General features: G+C 42.0%; 1 protein-coding gene across 6 annotated transcripts in view; it reads right to left on the minus strand.

The window, feature by feature from the left end:
* LOC140469027 (synaptic vesicle glycoprotein 2B-like) overlaps positions 1-18,899 on the minus strand; it is a 200,129-nt gene that overhangs the window by 109,121 nt on the left and 72,109 nt on the right. Inside the window, exon 1 of one of the 6 annotated variants that reach the window (XM_072565214.1) lies at positions 16,103-16,195. The exons of the other annotated variants lie outside the window; for them this stretch is intronic. The gene's annotated coding sequence lies outside the window, so the exon portion shown is untranslated. Of the gene's footprint in view, positions 1-16,102; positions 16,196-18,899 lie in introns of those variants that run through there. 6 annotated transcript variants of the gene reach the window in all.

The following is an 18,899-nucleotide window of genomic DNA, read 5'->3' on the forward strand; positions in this document are numbered from 1 at the left end:
TTTCAATAAAAACTGGACGGGCTAAATTATAAGAACAAGCTGCAGCGATAAGTCTTGCATTCCCTTCAGTACAGAAGATTAATTGAGATTTTAAAGCTTATTAAATATGATGGAGATAAGCATTCCCTCTAGTGGGTGAACTCAGGACGAGGAAGGATACCATTAAGTTTGAGCAAGGCCATACTGAGGTCATTCAGAAAGTACTCATTCAAACAAATATGGTCAAAATCTCAAACTCCTTCTTCCTATAAACTGAGATTGATGGATTTTGCCTTGTTTGGGGTATTTAAAGGATACAGAACCAGGTCAAGTAAATGAACTTAAGAAACTGATAAGGCATGATTTACATGAATGCAGAACAGGCTTGAGGGGCTGAATGGTCTACTCCTACTCCTCTGCATCATTTAGCATTGAATGGATGAGCGTGTGAAAAGGAAAAGAAAGTATATATTGGTGAAAGACTGGGAAATATACAGCAGCAATTGAACTTTCACAGATACTTTGGACTATATGGTCTCCTCCTGTTCCATTGTTCCTAACCTCTACATTTCTACAATAGTAGCTAAATCATTGAGTAAAAAGTACAGGTCATACAGACCATTTTATTTCATTCCATAATGAACTTTATGCTTATCAAGTTGAAGAATGTTAACAGGTTCCTGCATTTGTCACTCAGTTTTGGCATCAATGACTCCCTGAATATCGATGCAATTTGATGTACAGTAATTATCTTTCCTACTCATTCATGGCTGCCACTGGCAATGCCAACATTTATTGTTCATCCCTAGGTGCCCTTTAGAAAGTGGGGGTGAGCTGCCTTCTTGAACTGCTGCAAAGTCTTTATCATGTCAGTACGTGCACAGTGCTACTGGGAAGGGAGTTCTGAGATTTTAACCCCACCAGCAATGAAGGACTAATGAGGTCGTTCCATGTCAGGATGGTTTGTGGTCTGGAGGGGAATTTGTATGTTGTGGTGCTCCCACGCATCTGCTGCCCGTGTCCAGCCAGGCAGTAGAATCTGCAAGTTTGGAAAGTGATTTCGGAGGAGTCTTGGTGAATGTCTGTAGTGATCTTGTAGACAGTACACACTGCTGCCACTGTGCAACCTACCAGTTATTGGCTCAAGCCTGAACATTATCTTGCTCCGTGTGTATATGGACTGCTTCAATATCTGAACATTTGTGAATGTGCTGAAGAATCATTAATAAACTTCTCTTTTCCATGATGTTGAAGGAAAGGTGATTGATGAAGCAGCTAAAAATGGTTTGAGCCTCGGATGACACTCAAAGGAAACCACAAGTGACCTCCTAGAATTGGTCTCCAATAAATTGTAACCATCTTCCTTTGTGCTCAGTATGATTCAAAGTCATGGAGAGATTTCCCCTTGATTCCTGTCGACTTCACCTTTGCTAGTGTTCCTTGGTACAACACTCAGTCAAATGCCGTCTCAATGTCAAAGAAATTCACTTCACCTCATATCTAAAGTTAAGCTCTTTCGTCCATATTTTGATCAATGCTAATTCCTACTTGCTTCCAGCAACGCTGCTTAACTAACCAATGCTTCTGAAAATCACTAAACTGGTAACACATGGTGATTTTCCCCTCCCAACATGATTCTTAATCAAAGAATCACAACTTAGTGCCTTCTTGCAGTCACCATCCTGCCATGGATCCAGCTGAAAGTGCTCTAAGATTAAACTAAAGGTACATTAACCATTATAACCATAAAAGAGAGGCGATTCTTTTTTATTTTATCTCTTGGCTTTGGAACCATTGCCAATGGGTGCAATCTTCATACCTAGACATCAGGTCCTGTAAAAATGTATTCATCTTCATAGGGTGTCTCTCTCTAATGTGATGTGGACATTGCTAGCAATGCTAGAATTTGGTCCCCAACCCTAATTGCTCTTGAACTGAGTGGCTTGCTAAGCCATTTCAGAGGGCAGTTAAGAGACAATCCCTATGGATCTTGAGTCACGTGTAAGCCAGACTGGGTAAAGATAGCACATGGCAATGGAGAAAACGTCCAGAGATGTTTTCTCCACTGACTTCCTGCTGCAACTAATCTTGACAACTATTATCTGGCCAGCTCCTTATTGACACCCTGGATGTGCTACAGAAAGTTTTTTCTTAAAATTCATTTGCAAACAACAATGTTGATGAATAAAATGCTAATTTAAAGGAAGTTAGAGTCACAGAATCATAGAGATGTATAGCACAGAAACAGACCCTTTGGTCCAACTTGTCCATGATGATCAGATATTCTTAACTAATCGAGCCCCATTTGCTGGCATTTGGTCCATATCCCTCTAAACCTTTCCTATTCATGTACCCATCCAGATGCCTTTTAAATGTTGTAATTATACCAGCCTCCACCACTTCCTCTGGCAGTGCATTCCATACATGCACCACCCTCTGTGTGAAGAAGTTGCCTCTTAGGTCCTTTTCTCCTATGCCCTGTAGTTTTGGACTCCTGTACCCTTGGAAAAAGTTGAAAGATTCTGGTGGCCAACAGGAGGTAATTGGGTAAATATTGCAATGTCATTTCCTCTTGTGAATGATGTTGATTTTAAGCATACTCATAATTAGATTTTACTCTCTTTAATCTTGCCATTAATGTGTACTTCCACAGTTGCTGTGCATCAAATTCAATCACAGATACACTAACAAGCATCTCATTACACTCCCTACTTACATGTCTCAAGTTTTCCAAAGCTGTTTGAATCAAGATGGTAATTTTGATACATTAGTTTGACTGTATCTTTTAAGTTATTTCTGGAATTATCAAGGTGCCAGTATGATGAAATCAAATTGTTTGAACTTTCAAAACCAGTAGCAAACATTGCTCAGGTTAAATCTCACCCCAAGGTAGATACAGACAAAAAATCCTTTTATTTTGTCCCAAGAATGTACCTCACCTACAGTGACTTCTATCCCACAAATGTGGCTTTTACCCATTTCTACATTAGTGACCAAGTGATCTCACTGATTAGGATTAATTGAGGGTTAAATAATGGACCGGTAGAGGCAGTTTTGTAACGTGGGCCTGGACACCCAATCAGCCTTCAATTGCTGACTTGATTCCATTATCACTGTCAGCAGGATGATACCTCCCCCAAGACTTCTGCACATTGCAAAACCGTTTTTTGACACAATTTAAAATGCATTCATTTGTGGGACATGGGCATCGCTGGCTGGCCAACAATTTATTACCCATCCCTAATAGTCCTTGAGAAAGTGGTGGTGAGCTGCTTACTAGAACCCCTGCAGTCCACATGCTGTGGATTGACCCACAATGCCCTTAGTGAGGGAAGTCCAGGATTTTGATCCAGCGACAGTGAAAAAACTGTGATATATTTCCAAGGCAGGATGGGGAGTGACATAGAGGGGAACTTGCAGGTGGTGGTGTTCCCATGTAGCTCCTTGTCCTACTAGATGGAAGTGGTCGAGAGTTTGGAAGGTGCTGTCTGAGGATCTTTGGTGGATTTCTGCAGTGCATCTGCTGCTACTGAACGTTGGTGGTAGAGGGAATGAATACTTGTGCCAATCAAGTGGGCTTCTTTATCCTGGACAGTGTCAAGCTTCTTGGTTTTAGTTGGAGCTGCACCCATCCAGGCAAGTGCAGGTGCTGCTTGACAGCACTGCTGATGACATCTTTCATCACTTTGCTGACAACCAAGGGTATACTAATGAGGTAGTAATTAGTTGGGTTGGATTTGCCCTACTTTTTGTGAACCAGACATACCTGGACAGTTTTCCACATTGTCGATAGATACCAGTGTTTTAACTGTACTGGAAAAGACCATACTGGACTAGGGGAGCAGCAAGCTCTGGACCACAAGTCTGCGTACCATTGCTGAAATGTTGTCAGGGCCCATCTTCCAGTATCTAGGTCCTCCAACTGTTTCCTGATATCAAGTGGAGTGAATCATATTGGCTGAAGACTGGCTGAGGATCACTGTTGGAGGCTGAAATGGATCATCAACTTGGCGCTTCTGACTGCAGAGTGCTGCAAATGCTTCAGGCTCATCTTTTACACTGCTGTGCTGGGATCTTCCATCACTCCTCCTTCAGTCAGTCATTTAATTGTGTACCACCATTCACAACTGGAGAAGGTGGGACTGCAGAGCATTCATCTGATTAGTTGGTTGTGGGATTGCTTAGCTCTGTCTATCACTTGCTGCTTATGCTGTTTGACATGCAGGTCGTCCTGTTTGATAGCTTCACCAGGATGACACCTCACTTTTAGTTATGTCTGGTGCTGCTCCTGGCATGCCCTCCTTCACTCTCCATTGAACCAGGGTAGATCCCCTGGCTCACTGGTAATAGTTGAGTGTGGGAATATGCTGGCCCATGAAGTTGCAGATAGTGCTGAAGTACGATTTTGTATTTGGTGATGGCCCACAGCACCTCACGGATGCCCAGTCTTGTTGCTAGGTCTGTTCAAACTCTATCCCATTTAGCATGGTGATAGTGCTACATAACACAATGATGGGCATTCTCAATGTGAAGGCAACACTCAATCTCCACAAGAACTATGCTATGGTCACTCTTACCAACACTATCATGGACAGATGCATCTGCAGCTGGCAGATTGATATAGGTAAGGTTAAGTATGTTCTTCCCTTTTGTTGATTCCCTCATCACCTGCCGCAGATCCAGTCTAGCAGCAATGTTCTTTAGGAACTGACCAGCTCGATCAGTAATCGTGCTGCTGAGCCACTGTCAGTGGTGGTCATTGAAATCCCCCACCCAGAGTAAAGTTTGCACCCTTGCCACCCTCAATGCCTCCTCCAAGTGTTGTTCAACATGGAGGAGTACTGATTCATCAGTCGAGGAAGGATGGTACGTGGTAATCAGCAGGAAGTTTCCTTAACAATGAGACTTAACTGGAAGCCATAAGACTTTATGGGGTCCAGATTCAATGTTGAGGACTCCCAGGGTAACTCCCTCCAAACTATACCACTGTGCCACCACCTCTGCTGGGTCTGTCTTGACAATAGGACAGGGCATATCCAGGGATGTTGATGGTGGTGTCTGGTATATTATCTGTAAGATATTATTCTGTCACTATAACAATGTCAGGCTGTTGCTTGACTAGTCTGTGAGACAGCTCTCTCAGTTTTTGGACTAGCCCCCAACTGTTAGTAAAGAGGACTTTGCACGGTCGACAGGCCTGTTTCTGCCTTTTTCAAAGCCTAGGCCAACTCCAGGTGAGAGTTTGTAGCGATTAATACAACCAAGAGACTTTCAGAAGGCAGTTGAGAATCAACCACATTACTGTTGGTTTGGAGTCACATGTCCAGCAGACCAGAGGAGGGTGGCAGATTTCCTTCCTGAATGATATTAGTGAGACACATGTGAGCAACAGAGATTTGCATTACAATCAGATTAGATTAGATTCCCTACAGTATAGCAGCAGGCCATTTGGCCCAACAAGTCCACACCGACCTTCCGAAGAGTGACCCGCCCAGATCCATACCCCTACCCCCACCTTATATTTGCCCCTGACTAATAAACCTAACACTATGGGGAATATGGCATGGCTGACTTACCTAACCTGCACATCTTTGGATTATGGGAGGAAACCATAGCACCCGGAGGAAACCCGGGCAGAAAGGGGAGAATGAGCAAACTCCGCACATACAGTCGCCCGAGGTGGGAATTGAACTTGGGTTCCTGGCACTGTGAGGCAACAGTGCTAACCACTGAGCCACCATGACACCCAAGCTGCTTAACATGGAAGTTCATCATGGCGTGAATGAACTCATTGTACGATAACATTCTATGATTCCAGTAGTCTCTTAAACCTACTCACAAAGGACCTTTAAAGTCAAGAACAAAAACAGGAATTTGAAGAAGGGTCACTGGACCCGAAACATTCACTATGCTTTCTCTCCACAGATGATACCAGGAGTTTTTCCAACACTTTCTGTTCTGGTTTCTAATTTCCAGTATCCACAGTTCTTTACACTTTAGTTCTTAAAGCCAACCCTGATATACAGGGAGATGGTCCATTATTGAGTCCAGTCTTTTTTCTTCTCTTCTCCAACCTTGAGGACAGTGTGAAGAATCTGCTAACACTCTGACACGCCAATGCCTTCACCTTAAGTCAATCCCTATTGTCCTTGATTCAGTGATTCCGCACCACAAGACTGCATCAATCAAAGCCTTTGCCAATATCACAAAGCATTAGATTCCCACTACCATAGTGCCCTTGCTCTATTAGTCCCATTCACACATACAACAAGATGTTAAATTCAGAAAATAATTTCACAAGCTTACATTAACAGAATCAACATTCACAGCAGCTGAACTGCCCTCATTGAGTAATAAATACAAGTGAACAAATGTTTTGTTATTAATTACTGCACCATCAACTGGATAGGTATTTAAAATTAAAATGTCCCTTGGAACACAGCTTGCTCACATAGAATCAGTCGAGAGATGGTTTTGCATTGTTTTTATTAATCATATCATGTAGAGGGAGAATTCAAACAGCATGTTTTTAAATATGTTTAATGGGAAAGAAGAGTGCAACAAAAAATCTCAAGAGGGCAAGATGCGAACATCCTAGCATCGACTGCCTGCAACAAAAATACAGCGTTACAGGAAGTTGAGAACTCTTCGTTTTCCCCATTCTCAGCTTCAACCTTGAGAGTTTCCTTGAGGGAGTAATGGCTACTTCTTCCTACAACCAGTGGCATTTTAATTTACTGAGCTAGAATCTGTACGGAAGTATTTGGTTGCTTATTCCCCAACATCTTCGGATGCTGCAGTTGTTGGGGATTCTAATCCAGCCAAATGCTGTGTTTCTTGTGGTTTGTCGGTAAATTTTTAATGTGCAAATAAGACTGTAAAGAATCCATTCTTTTAAAGGTAAAAAGGTATATTTTTTCTCAGTTTCCTTCAGTATCTTACAATGTACTGATTATTTGGGCTTTGAAGGAATTGTCCTCCAGTCCCACCTCTATCCTAAGTCTAATTACTCAATAATTGACAGTTTTCTATCTTAACAAAAACAGAAACAGCTGGAAAAGCTCAGCAGGTCTGACAGCATCTATGAAGACAAATCAGTTAATGTTTCGAGTCACTGGCCCCAAAACATTAACTCTGATTTCTCTCCACAGATGCTGCCAGACCTGTTGAGCTTTCCCAACAACCTCTGTCTTTGTTTCTGATTTACACCATCTATAGTTTTTACTTAGTATTCTATCTTATCTCTGCTCCTTTCGCCCAACTATTTTAGTTTGGACTTTGCAAAGAAGGTGCCACTTCTGACCTGACTATGACTAGTTTGTTTCCACTCTAGCTGGTATTCTTAATGATGGTCACCCATACCTCAATCTGGCTATCACTAGTCCCCTCAATTCCAATACGCCCTTCCTCAGATTCATGCTGAACTCTCCTGGACCTCTGTATTACAAAACTCATTTAAGCGACAGCAATTTGCACTGCAACTGGAAGATGCTTAACTTGGGAGTCCGTCAAATTTAAATCTAACTTCTCATGTCAACTTGCAGCTGCCTTGTTTATGTGTGTGACAGATGGTGCGGTGGTGTGTGACAGAGGAGAAAGGGGCTCTCACTAATCTCCTGTGTACTCTGCCTGTCAGTATCAAAGAGGCACTACCTGATAACAAGCAGAATGTATCTTTCAGGGTATTTTCCCACAATTATTCACTTCTTCTCAAAGTGTTGACCACTGGGATGGGGGGGGGGGGAGCTTCCCATTCCACTGGCATCAGTGAAGTCTGTACCATAGCCAGGCTGTAACACTTAATGTGAAAAACGAAATTAAACAAATTCTTTAAGGAGGAGGATATCAAAGAGGATGACAGATAAGCTGGGGTCTTTTGGATAGCTGAAAACAAGGCAGATACAATGGGTCACTAGTACTACATTGATATTTCAATGATCAAACCAGGCGTGGTGATTCATTTTTTGAGCCCTTATGTGCATATTGCTCCAAGTTGCATTTACTGATGGCAGGATTGCAAGAACTTACTTTAATCAAACATGGTAGTAAGTCTGAATCTATCGTACTCAAAATATGTGCATCATATCAGACACATAATTTAGAGAAATTGCGATGAGAAGCAGGTTTGAGCTAAGCTGGCACTGTTCCAGGTAAGTCAGACAGTGATTCTTGTCAAGTAAAAACACAAATTGCTGGAGAACCTCAGCAGATTTGGCACCTTTTTGGAGAGAAGGCAGAGTTAATGCTTTGAATCCAGTGTCACAGCTGGGTCTCTACAGATACTTCTAGATCTGTTGAGTTCCTCCAACAATTTCCATTTGTTTCAGATCTCTAGCATCTGCAGTTCTTTATTTTTAATTATAAGGATTAGTTTATCTGGTTAGACAATCAGTAGGGAGGCACAAAACAAGACAGAATCTAACCATTATCCTTCGTAATTCAAAGACTTACGATCCTTGAGCTTATTATTGACCCAGAGCTACACTGGACTCGTCACATATATACTGTGGCTGCAAGAGCAGGTTAGATGCTAAGAACCCTGCAGTGAGTAATTTAGTTCTTGTCTCCCCAAAACCTGTCCATTATCTACATGGCATAAATCAGGAGCCCAATGGAATACTCCCCACTGCTCTGGATACGTGCCGCTCCAACAACGCTCAAGAAACTTAATACCATCTGGGACAAATCAGCCAATTTGTTGGCATACCATCCACTACTCTTCACCACCAATGCATAGTGGCAACAGTGTGTACCATCTACTACAGCACTTACCAAGGCTCCTTGGATGGCACCTTCCAAACCCACAGGCTCTACTGCCTGGACGGGCTAGAGCAGCAAATGTATGAGAGCTCAACCAACTTCAAGTTTCCCTCCAAGCCACACTCCATCCTGACTTGTAAATGTGTCCCTGCTCCTTTGCTGTCCTGAGGTCAAAATGTTGGAACTCCCCCTCTAACAGCATTGTGGGTCTACCTACAGCATATAGATTGCAGCACTTCAAGAAGGCAGCTCACTACCACCTTCCTCAGGGCAAACAGGGTGGACAGCAAATACTTGCCCAGCCAGTGACGCCCATATCCCACAAACAAATAAAAACTTAAAATTCACATCAAAAATGATGATACAAGAAAAAGGGACTTTACACACGCATTGTGAGGATCTGATACACAGAAGAACATAGTTCAAATTTCCTTGAGATAATCAAAAAGAAGATGGATACTTACTGTAGAAATAAGGGTTATTACATGCTTTGAGAAAAAGCAAGAAAATGCAATAAAAATGTAGCAACAGAAATAGTGAAGTTGACTTGAGGAATGGAAGCACAGAATTATTACAATTCAGAAGCAAACAGCTCACTGCTGCTCCCATGTTCTGGTTCTTAAGCAAAAGCAACTTGGTAATTATCACCTTCCTCACCCATCTGCTCCTGGCTCACACATGCTCTGCAAATGCTTGCTGTGTCAATCTCTGATTGCCTCTGATATAACACCTAGATTGGAATATTAAATTTGGGTCCTTAGTAATGGTCTTAACACTTTGTCTCCTGTGCAATGTCATGGTGGCAATGAGGCACAATACAGTGGTAATGTCACATGTGAATCCCAGGTAAATGTTCTTAAGGCATGGGTTCAAATCTCATCATGGGAGGTTGTGAAACTTAAATTTAATAAGAATATGAAATAAAATGCCATTCTAATTATAACCATTGTACTAAAAACCCATCTGGTTCACTAATGTCTTTTAGGGAAGGAAATCTGCTGAGCTTACCTGGTCTGGCCTGCAAGTGCCTCCAGACCCACAGCAATGTTGTGAACTCTTAACAGCCCTCTGGGAAATAAGGGATGGGCAATAAGTGACAGCCCAGCCAGCGACACCCACGTCCTGTGAAGACTGAAAAAAATTTGCAAAACTTCCATTAACAGCCTTTTGCGTTTCTTATACTTCAGACATCTTCCTTTCTATGGCCGTCATACTACCAACACACATCAGTTGATCAACAATCCTTCTATATGATACCTTTATCTACTCAGTTTGAAATGTACACACATACACGTCATCCATCGCTTCCCATCATCAATAGGCTTCATTGCCCCAAGCAGCTTGACTTAACTCGGCAAAGACACAGGGTTTTTTTCTCGCTATTTGTGGAGGCATAATATCCTCTGAAGATATTGGAATTATCCTCGTGGGGAATCAATTGTGCATGAGTTCAAGGACCATAAATTGCCTAAAATGGAAGACAGCAAGAGAGTGATCCCTGCAGGAGACTGGACCTCAGTAGTGACCGCTTTTATCCTCCTGATGGCTGATGAATAAATCACTCCTATCAGGCATCCATTCAGATTGACACTCATCAATCCATCCATGGTTCATCGTACAACAAACCTCTCACTACATACGAAAAAAGTAGCCAGGAAATCTCCTGCTTCTGATGACGGGTAAACCCCACTAACATCAGTAATTATTACTACCTTTACTAGTAACTTACGCCATTTATTCCCTCTCTGACAATACTGACTACACTTCAAAAGTAGTTGATTGGTTGTAAAATGCTTTGGGATATTCTAAGATCATGAAAGGTGCTTTATAGATGAAAGTTCTTTGTGATTTTTTTTCCCTTTCAATTATACCAGTAATCACCACTAACTCGATCAGATTTTAAAAAGCTCAGAGGAATGGATGATGTAAATCCAAGCATGCTATTCAATTTGCATTGAAAGCACAGAAGTGGAAGATGTGAGTACATGATTATCAAACCTGAGGCTAGGCTTGAGATTAGAAGGATTTTCCCATCCCACGCAATCGTGAAGCTGTGGAATGAAATCCCTGTTGAAGTATTTGATGCTTTGCTGAATAATTGTCTAATTAGGGGCATAGTTGTGAGTGGTAAGGACCAGTACAGAGAGAAATGACTTAATACAAGATGGAACACAGTAATCCTGAGTTGATGCCACCACAGTAGTGTCATGCTCCAGGAGAGGAGCCAGTTAGGAATGTTGAAAGGGGGAACTACAGAGGTTCTGGAATTTGTTTTTCTTCACCTTCATTAGGAATACCTTCATTACTTCCCTTCAGGAAGTGCCCTTAACCCTTCCTCGAAACTCTAAATGAGATGTGTTTAGCTGATGAGAATGGTTAATAATACAGAAGATTATAAGAGCACAAGGATATAGAGCAATGTAGGCCTTTCAGCCCCTGTAGCATTCCCCACCATTTGATGAAATCATGGCTGATCAGTTTGCGGCCTCAGCACTACTTTCCCACCTGCTCTCCCAAGACTCTCCCAACTGCCCTGTCCTTAAAAATCCATCCAACCCAATCTTGAAGATATTCAGTGTCCCAGCCTCCACTGCTCTCATAGGCAGAAAGTTCTGCAGACTAACAGCCCCTTGGAAGAAACAAAAATTCCCTGCATCTCAATCTTAAATGGGAGATGTCTCATTTCTATACTACATTTCCTAATTCCAGACTGCTTTACAAATGGAACCATCCTCTCAGTACCTTTCCAATGAAGCCCCCTTTAAATAATATCACCCCTCATTCTTCCAAACACCAATGGGTTGAGTTCTGAGGAAGGGTCACTAGACCTGGAACGTTAACTCGGATTTCTCTCCACAGATGCTGCCAGACTTGCTGAGCTTTTCCAGTAATTTCTTTTTTTGTCTCCAATTGGCTTGGGCCTAGTCTGCTCAGCTTTTCTTCCGATAATTCTTTCATTCCAGGAATCAATCAAATGCGCTTCCTCTGAACTGCTTCTAATGCGATAATGTTTTGACTCAAGCAACGGGATCAAAACCCAAGTATGGACATGAAATGAGATGTCAAATCCTGTATGGAGGTAAGTATAGGCTGGAGGAAGGAGATGCCTAGATAGTCAACTTGCCTTTTCTTCCTTCAAGATTAGCTGTGAAAGGCCAACTCAGATCACAGCCTTTTCTTAAATTCCTGAAGAAGGGTTACCCCCGAAACGTTGACTTCTCTGCCTCCTGAAGCTGCCTGGCTTGCAGTTTTCTTCCAGCCTCCTGCTGGTCCGCCTTGGAATTCAGTATCTGCAGTCTTTTTTGTCTCTTTTCTGAAATTCATTCATGGGATGTGGTCGTCGCTGACTAGGCCAGCATTTACTGTCCATCCTGAATTATTAACCCTGTTAGGGTCAACCACATGGTTGTGGGTCTGGAGTCACATGTAGACCAGATAAGCATGACAGATTTCCTTTCCTAGGAACCTGGTGTATTAGCAAAACAGGTATGTTTTTTACAACAACTGACAACGATTACATGGTCATCATTACGCTAGCTTTTTATTCCAGATGTTTCTTGCATTCAAGTTTCACTATCTGCCCTGTTGTGAACCCATGTTCTGAGAAAGTTAATCTGGTGTTAGTCTGGAGTACACATCCAGTGACAGTACCATTAAGTCACTCCCTCACAAAGGTGGGGTGCAAAATGGAAATTGATAGCTCTGTTTTTTGCACTGTCCAAGCGGATGGGCTACCCATAGAGACAAATTTCATTCCCTCTATAGCTCTGGAAAAGGTTCATGATTGACTACACACTCCCTGCCTGTGCCCACTAGCTGCAAACTCAAAGTGAAACCAATTATACCAAAAAATAATACAGCGCCACAAGAATCAGAGGGAGGTTGATGAAGGCAACAGAAAATGCATGAATTCTTAATGTTTAAAATACAAATAGTTAGTGGCAGCTTTTGACTATTAGATGCTGGCGAATATGATAATGACATTGCACAGCAGTTTGGATTCAAAAATTAGGTCATGGAAAACGCAGTTAATTAAATCTCAATAAAATTAATTTAATTACATGTTGATAATGAAACATGTTGGTGCACATTAAACAGATGGTTCATGTTGTAGTGTTGGACAAAAACTAGTATTTGCTTATGTACAAAACGTGAGTGACTGGGGTGGGAATAAATATTTCAAGGGGAAATAGATGTAGGAATGCCAACTTTATCAAATTCAAAAGCAGACAGAGTTTAGGAAGGGGCTGGGATCATGGCAGAGGGTTTAAGTCTGAGGTGATAGAAAGCAAATGTAAGAGACATAAGAAAGAGCTGCATTTTATGTATATAGCTGCTATTTTGCACAGCATATTCCTAAGAACAGGAATACCTTTAACAATCTGTTTTTGTGATTTTAATGGAGGAAGAAATATTGGTCAAGACCAGGAAAACCCCCTAAATTTCTTCAATTTTTATTCCACAGAAGAGTTTACATCTATGCAAGGGGGCTGTTAGGCCTGTATCTCAAAAACTCACCCAAAGGAAAGCACCTTTACATGTAGCACTCCCTTAGTACTGCATTGGACCGTCAGCCTTGGTTTTTCACTCACGCTCTGGAGGGGCTTTGTGAATCAGAGTGCTACCAGAGCCATGTGTAACACAGGAGTATATTTTTGATAGATATCCACCATTTGAGTTGAAAAGAATGATTACTTAATTGCACTGATGCTAATTGGCTATATGATTTATGTGATCTCACATGTTTATGTAATTCTATATTCCCAATCTCTTCAGGACGCCAAATCTTAATGGTGACTTGAATCCATTTTGGATCTGAGAAAATAAAATTCACATCAAGAAATAATCTCCTAAACTTTGTCAGGAGAAAATAAGTGTTAAATGGAACATTGACAGTCAGCCAGCAAGTGCAAAGGGGTGACTCACACCAGACAGTGGTCTTCATTCCCTCAGTGCAAGTGGGGAGCTCAATGATGGTTGTCCAACACAGCCATTCAGCCCATCAAGTCTGCACTGACCCTCTGACTAGCATCCTGCCCTATCTCCATAACCCCAGATTGACTATGGCTAATGGCCTGCATATGCTACAAGACAATTTGGCATGGCCAATCCACCTACATTGTACATTATTGGACTGTGGGATGAAACCAGAGCACCTAGTGGAAACCCATGCAGACACAAGGGGAATGTCTGTATAGAGTTTGCACAGTTACCCAAGGCTGGAATCGTACCCAGCACCCACAAACTGTGAGGCAGCAGTGCTGACCACTGAGCCATCAGCCCAGCCTGTCAGGTCAAGCACAAGTGGGAAGCTTCAACTTTGAGAGAATTGAAACTAATCCCGTCATTTGTCTGAATCCAAGAAAGCAGTACCACACCACACATCAACCCCCTCAAACCCTCCCCTCCCCTTCTATCCCACCTCCACCATCAGAGACAGCTACTCAGAATAACTTACCTGTGTTCAGACACCTTACACTCCACATGTCCTCCATCCAGCTGCTTCAGTCACATTCCCTGACTGCTTGGATTACTTGACATTGCCATCGATGATCACATTGAATGGCGGAGCAGGCTTGAAAGATGGAATGGCCTACTCCTGTTCCTACTATCTATGTTACTACGCATTGGTTTAGTTTGCTAGTCTTCACCTGCTTAGAACCATAGTATTGTGTGAAAGTATTGAATTATACATTGGCTCAATTGCAACTTACTCAAAGTCCACCCACTTAGAAAAAGCTAAAATTAAGTCAATAGAATCACAGAGCTATAATCAAATAAAGTGATTGAACCACATTATAATGTGGAATAATAATGTACAGAGGGGTTCATTTAGCCCATTGACTCATCTGGCTCTTTTAAAGACATTTCTTTAGCCACATTCCCCTGGATTGATGCTTCATGTGGCAGGGACTGAGGTGCAAACTGAATGAAAACTAGATTTTTGCCCACAAGGCCAGTTTGCATAAAAATGAGAGCAATGCAATCATGGTCAGGTAATAGCACTCCTGCTTGGATCATGCAAGACTCATCTTCTCTTTCTGATGCTGATCACTTAGACTTTCCCTGTAAATCGCTGCAGTGTTAAATATTTAAACAGACTGCACTGCATGGCCTTCACACCAGATGCCCAGCTGTTCTTATTCCTTATCGAAAGAATGTGTCACTTAAACTGAATGTGATTGTGGTGTGCTGCGACATCATCGTTTGCGATAAAAGTTGGAAATATTACAAATGTTCAACAACAGCAGACATCCGAAGGGTAACATGCGAGGGGGAGGGATTTTCGAATCCCACAGAGAGTGAGGTAGGAGGTACAAGGACAGGTACTGGTCATGGTCATGGTGATGGTGCACCCAATTCTCTTGACCTCCCACCTTCACCAGAACGTAGCTCTGGGTAGGAAGGTCCCTGGCTGACCTAACCACCAAGAACTGTAATTGAAGCCAGGAAATGACCTATTACTGACCAGTTGCAGACCTCTTGCTTCCACTGCTGGGATTAACCCAGCTGCAAACCGACATGTCCACAAGTGACCTGCTCAAAGGCAAAAGGGGTGCAGGTTATCTGTTAGCTAGTTGCAGGGAGGATGGGATCATTGAGGGATGTGTTACCTGGAACCAAGGCACTCAACAACTGGTCAAGGGTAAGAATGCAAGCGAGAATGTTGGACACTGAGAGCCTAACCCTGCTCTTGCTTCTGAGCCCGATGACTCGCGCCCTTGCAAAAACATCTACTTTTGTCCCAGGTCTGCAGTCTCTGGGCTCATGTTTCTGGCAGCAGTTATAGTCTTCTACATATGCAAGCTTCTTGTCATTCCAGGGGACTTGGTTCTGGACAAAGATCCACCATTCTCTTATTTAAGACCGAGACAGATAGATTCTTGATCAGTCGGGGAAACAAGAATTACAGGGAGACAGCAGCAAAGTGGGAATGAGGAGTGTTGGGTCAGCCATGATCCTATTGAATGGCAGAGCAGACCTGAGGGGCTCAATGGCCTGTTCCGATTTCTTATGGTCTTATGATCATTCTCTTCAAAAGTACCTAATGGGCTAGAGATGCAACAGACCTTCCCCCTCCTTCTAGGAGTCAGTGCAAGTGTCTCAACATATTTTAATGCACTGCATGAGACAATCTTCAAACCTGAAAGATTTCACCTAAGGAAGGAATGTTAGAAGGCCAATCCAACAAATGCTGTACTGAACACAGATTAAAGAATGTTATATAGAGAAACACGTCAGAGTGGGATTTTCCAAAGGAAATAGCAGATGAAACATAATAACATGATAAAAAGATCATTTAGGACTATTAGGTCCACAAGGTATGCCAGACAGAGTTAACAGAACTTTGCACAGTACTCACTCGGAGAGAACATTTTTCTCTTTCAACGTTCCAACTTTCAGATGAAACTTTAAACCATTGCCCCATCTGCTATATCAGGTGGTGCGATAAGATCCCGAGGCACTGTTTTAAAGAAGAGTGGGACAGTTCTCAAACAACCTCCAGCCCAATATTAATCCCCCAATCACCATCACATTATCAACATAACTGTGGGAGTTTGCTGTGTGTACGTACATTGGCTGCCACATTTCTTCATTAACACAAGGGGAGTGCACTTCAAAAAGTACTTCATTGACTGTAAATCACTTTGAGATATCTGATAGTCAGATATATAAATGCAATTATTTCTTTCTTTAAATAATGGGGAGAAAACTCTCCACATTCATAGTTTGGCTCAGAGATCTGAAATGTGATGGTTTATCTGTTGTTATTTGACAAAAATAAAAATGACCCCCTGATTTGCTACACTACAATCCATCAGGCATTAAATGCTTCCAATGAACACTGGAAGATTTTGGTGAGGATATCTACCATCTCTTCAGCCAATGAACCCAGTACACTTTAAGGGGCATTGTCATGTCTGGAACTTCCCAGGCTATGTAACTCCCATAACATTAACTACCAGTCTCTTGTCCTCCTGACTTAGCTGAGGCATCTCTCCACATTATCACATGGTTAAGAGAGTCACAAAATAATGATCTAGCCAATCCCCTGTCCTCAAACACCACTTCCACATGGCCACTGATAAACAATCCAATGCTTTTTTTCATCCACCTCTAGTTCCTACACATTTTGTTGCTTTACATTTTCCATTATATTCTTCCGACCCATCTTTTCGTCTCTTCACGTTCCTGATCTTCCTCTGAAATATTAGGGATGAAATCCGGCAGCTTAGCTCATTTTGCAATATTCTCCTATTGTGGGATCCAGCCCTATCCCAAAACAACACTGAAGAATTATTCCATTTTCAGCAATGGATTTTTATACAAACTATTAATGAAATAAAGGCACAGTGGCTCAGTGGTTATCACATCTGCCTCACATCGCCAGGGGACCTGGGTTCAATTCCACCATTGGGTGACTGTACATGTGAAGTTTGCACATTTTCTGTGTCTGTGTGGATTTTCTCCAGGTGCTCCAGGTTCCCCCCACAATTCAAAGATGTGCAGTCAATCCACCTAACCTGCACTAAATTGCCCGTAGTGTCTAGGGATGTATGGGTTAGGTGGATTAGCCATGGGAAATGTAGGGTTACAGGGATGTGGTGAGATGCTCTTTTGAAGGTCAGTGTTGATGGGCCAAGTGGCCTGCTTCCACACTGAAGGGATTCTAATAATGAGAGATCAGTCTGTATGCTTCAGTGGCTCAAGAAGACATTGAAGAGTCTTATTCAAGGGTGCCAAGGGCGCTCCAAAGCTTGAAACCAGAAAATAGGCAGCAAACATTCAGCGTATCTGTCCCTTCCATAGAGACAGGGGAAGACAGTTTGTATTTCAGGTCAATAACTCCCAATGATAGATCAATGTGAACTCCATTTTTCATTCCACAGATGCTGCCAGACCTGCTCAGCATTATTAACATTTTGCAATTCCCACTTCAGATCCACCACATCTGCCAATTGTTGCTTTTGCATCTATGCTGCATAGTATCTTTTATGCTCTTTGAAAAAATCATGGGGTCACTGACCTCATGGTCACTTGTAGAATCTTCCAGTACCACAGTCCTGTTTACATTGATCATTCATTCAAAGTGTCTTATTGTACATAAAGTACAAGGAGACATATAAATGCAAGTATAGCCTTCTTGATTCAGAATGATTGCAACCAAATTTGGGGTAAGGTTACTTGTCAAATTCACTTCGACAAAATGGAAAGCAAATATATATTTCAAACATTTACAAATATTAAGAAACGTCCTTACCTTTCAAGTAATAAATGGGACATTTCACCACTAATATTTGTAGGTTAAACTCTAGTTGCCTAATAATTATACACACAAAATATAATGAATTTGCAATATTCCATGATCCTCAGTTCTCCCCTTCTATGGAGATTTTGCCATCTTAAAAGGGTACATTGCCCCTTCAGAATGCTGAAAGCAGAGAAGAGACAACCAATCGTTTTACAGCCCCATCCTCATCGCAACAGTGTCGGGGCTCTCCATTTCTTCCTTGGACAAACATCTTATCAGAACCCCCATCATCACCACACTCCTTCAACTTCCCATATTGAACAGCTTGTCCTCTTAATTCCACTCACTTCCTGCAAATGAAAATTGTTAGAATAGGCATCTATATGGATCCTAGACAGGCCAGCCATTTTGTTGGAGAAATAGAACATTTAACATTCCAGTCCTACCCAAGTTCTCTCCTTTGTGTTTTTTTTCCAACTATGCTAATGACTGTAGAGGCACCACTTCCAGACCTTACCCCAAAATTGACATTTCACCTTTTGCTTCCGATTTCTATATATCCCTCACCTTCACATGGTCCATTTCCAACTTTTACCTTCCTTTTCTCTGCTTTTCCTTTTCCACTTCTGGAGACACCAGGTCTATATCAACTGTAAGCCCAGTGACTCCCAAAGCATCCTTGGCTACACTCTCCCCGACCCCAATTCCAAAATCTATTCTATTGTCTTAGTTTCACCAACTACTCTGTACCTGCTGTCACAATGTTACCATAACAGTGTATGTCTTCTGTTTTGCTATACCAAGGATTTCCCACAGTTGATCTTCCCATCCCCTTTCAGAATTCTGAAAGGACCATTTACTCTGGCACACACCATCCCAGCACTCAGTCATTTTACGATCATATACC

This window comes from Chiloscyllium punctatum, chromosome 48 (assembly GCF_047496795.1).
Source record: "Chiloscyllium punctatum isolate Juve2018m chromosome 48, sChiPun1.3, whole genome shotgun sequence".
Taxonomy (NCBI): domain Eukaryota; kingdom Metazoa; phylum Chordata; class Chondrichthyes; order Orectolobiformes; family Hemiscylliidae; genus Chiloscyllium; species Chiloscyllium punctatum.